A 2,692-nucleotide genomic window follows, 5' to 3' on the forward strand; every position below is an offset into this window, starting at 1 on the left:
ATTTATGAGAACGTTACTAATCTAAAATATATACACATTTCGCAAAGAGGAAATTTGTCATAATAAGGAAAACTCTCTCTGACAATATATTTGATTTTCGGTCTCACTGCATTATTATTAAAACATTTTCAAATGTATTTAGGTTCAATGTCGCCTATTTACTGCAACAATTTGTTTATAATGTATTACACGATTCCAACGGTTGAAATTCAGAAATAATTATTGCAAATAAGGTGTCTGCAAGGGTGTAGGGAGAGTTTTAAGGAAACACATTGCTGGGGGATCTGAAATTCGGGATGCAAAGTTATGGGGCTTGCAGGATTCAAAGTTTGTCTCAAATTTGCCATAGACTCCTACTACATTGAGGGTAGCATTTGTATTAGAAATTAGTGATTTAATTTTTAATTAAAAACTCAGTTTTGTACATTTAGGTGAGGAATAATTTATATAACTGTTGTTAGTACCTCTAAAAACGGCGGCTCTCAGAATCCCGACAGCCAGGACCGTAGGCTGACTGCGTAAGCAGGATAGGCTCTAAATAATTTAGAGCAGCTTGAAAATTGAATTTGTTTTGTTATTATCTCCGGGTCTGGTCTGACTCGTGTTGGGTAAAAATGTCGATTTATCGATAATTGCAACTGATAGCTATGGAATATATCAATACATATAGATATTTTCGAAATTATTGGTAGTTATTAATGCATCAATAGTTACTGACGAATATCGATTTATCTGTATTTTTTATTAGAGAAAGATTTGCTTATTATTCAACTAGTCAAATATCTCTTGAATGTTCTTCTGCAGACAATAATAGGCCGATTTGGTCCCAATGGTCAGGTTTCCTTAACCACCTTTGTTAATTTTATTATCGATGCTCTTTAATTGTATGCAGGTTACAGGAATTTCATAGCTGGAGTCAGGGTGGTACCTTATTGGGTTTTTCCCCTTATTAGCTTCTGGCTCGTATTCCTTTGTTGCATACTAGGTATTGGTGGTGGCACCAGAACAATTTTTGATATTGTCACTTAATTTAGGGTTAGTTACGTTTTGTCCTTTTTCTTGTTACCTCGCGTTTTTAATTCATATTTTCTTCGTTGCGCCTGTAGTTGTAATCCGTTATTTCATAGTTAATAATTCACATGTAAATAAAGTCTGTAAATGGTGTTTTATATCCAGTTTCATTCTCTCCGTTACAATCAACATTTTGAGGAAATATTGGTCGTGATTTTACGACAAACACTTATTGTTGTATCGATAACTACTTATAATTATCGAATAAATCGATATATGGATAGCTATCTCTAGTTAAGGATAACTAATATCAGTTATCTGCTAAGACCAGTCAAAACTTTTGACCCTCTGGTTTTCTGCACTCTAGATCCCTACGAAAGTGTTTCTTTAATCCTTCCCTAGCCCTCCCCCCTTTCCGCTATCAAGTAGGACACATACGAAACAAGGAATGTAAATATTTCACCGAAATTCTAAAGGAAAGAATTTAGTTTTCTTAGGTAGTTAAAATTTAGTTTGATTGAACAATTTCTTGTAATAATTTCCATAAGCATCCCCTGTAACGCGAGAAATTTCCAAAAAAAGAACATACTTTTTTTGTTCTTTGAACAAAGTTTACTGATAATGAGAAAGAAGTCGTGTTGTCCCATACTGCCTTCTTGTGACAACAACAACAACAGCAAAAAACGTCAATTCATAATGCGAATGTAATATTTATGTATACGCATAAATTTTTATGACATGCTTTAGTACAGGGTCACCTTGGAAGAAGTCTTTTTATGATATCATATCTTACTTTCTATCTAGGTATATTTTACAACCACTTATTTAATTTTATATTTCTTTGACTTCAAGGGTTTTGTTTTATTTTCAGAAAACGTAGTAAAATAGGGAAGACGATAACAAAAGTAATAAAGTATTCTATAGAGCGTGCAGCTGTTGTGTGATCAAATATCATGGTAACGACAAAGAAAGAGAAGCGTAATTCGGTTTTAAAGTTATTTATCAACTTTGGTTTAAATTATTTTCTGTTATTTGTTATCTGAACATTAGAAACTAAGAGTCGTGTTTTGAAAACGGGAATGGACTAGAATAATAAAAATGCAAGTAGATCATAATGAGAGAAGAGTTCGATGTAGCATTAAAAAACTTGAAGAAGAATAAGGCGCCAGGTATAGATGGGATACATGGGGAAATTCTAAAAAAGGCAGGACAAGAGGTTAGAGATCGTATGTTTAAGCTAGTTAGTCACATTTACGAGATGGGGAAAGTCCTAGAGGATTGTAAACGAAACGTGGTAGTAACCATACCTAAAAAGAGAGGCGCGGATAGGAGAGAGACATTTAGAACAATTAGCTTAACTTCCCATGCGTCAAAAATCTTAACTAGAATTGTACAGAGGAGGATGGAAAAAAGGGCGGAAGAACTATTAGGGGAAGATCAATTTGGGTTTACAAGAAATAGAGGAACGCGGGAGGCCATTCTAGCATTACGGGTAACAAAAGAGAAAACGATAGAAAAAGGAAAGAGTGCGTACATAGGATTCGTAAATTTAGAAAAAGATTTTGACAATGTTAAATGGGACAAGATGTTAAATATAGATACTTAAAAATGTAGGGATGAGTTACAAAGATAGAAGAGTGATACTTGGTTTGTATAAATAACAACAGGCAGTTATAGAGCT

This window comes from Agrilus planipennis, unplaced genomic scaffold, assembly GCF_000699045.2.
Source record: "Agrilus planipennis isolate EAB-ADULT unplaced genomic scaffold, Apla_2.0 scaffold292, whole genome shotgun sequence".
In the NCBI taxonomy this organism is placed as follows: domain Eukaryota; kingdom Metazoa; phylum Arthropoda; class Insecta; order Coleoptera; family Buprestidae; genus Agrilus; species Agrilus planipennis.